General features: G+C 50.2%; 1 non-coding gene across 1 annotated transcript; it reads left to right on the top strand.

The window, feature by feature from the left end:
* Positions 1 to 237: 237 nt before the first annotated feature.
* Trnap-cgg lies at positions 238 to 320 on the top strand. The gene has a single exon. It is a non-coding gene; the product is annotated as a tRNA-Pro (tRNA).
* Positions 321 to 542: the final 222 nt, after the last annotated feature.

Below are 542 nucleotides of genomic sequence, written 5' to 3'. Positions count from 1 at the left end.
TCCATCACTGCTGGCTCTTCACCTCCAACTGCCCAACAGTACTTCCATCGATGCTGGTGACTAACTTCCAGCTGCCCAAGACTACTGGCGATTAACTTCCAACGACGAGTCCGACCAGCCACAGAGTCTCTTCCAAAGAAAGCGCAGTCAGAGATCCAATGCAAAGCGCTGCACAGCGCTACCAATACAGAAGCAGCCCACTTACAAAGTTTACATTTAACGTACATATTTCTGCCGGCCTGAGTGGCCGAGCGGTTCTAGGCGCTCAGTCCGGAACCGCGCGACCGCTACGGTCGCAGGTTCGAATCCTGCCTCGGGCATGGATGTGTGTGATGTCCGTAAGTTAGTTAAGTTTAAGTAGTGTTGTGGACTGACAAGCCAGCCAGTCCACAGTGACGGGTAACCGAAAGGCACGCGCTTAAACTCACGCAGGCTGGCGTGAGGTCTGAAACAGGATACGTAATGAATGCTATAAAGAAAAATACGTAGCTGCTGGAATACTTAACTTTAATCCATCATTTGTACACATCGTTCTTGATGAG

This window comes from Schistocerca piceifrons, chromosome 9 (assembly GCF_021461385.2).
Source record: "Schistocerca piceifrons isolate TAMUIC-IGC-003096 chromosome 9, iqSchPice1.1, whole genome shotgun sequence".
Classification (NCBI taxonomy): domain Eukaryota; kingdom Metazoa; phylum Arthropoda; class Insecta; order Orthoptera; family Acrididae; genus Schistocerca; species Schistocerca piceifrons.
Note: the sequence above shows the minus strand (reverse complement) of the source record. Positions and strands in the feature narration are given on the sequence as shown.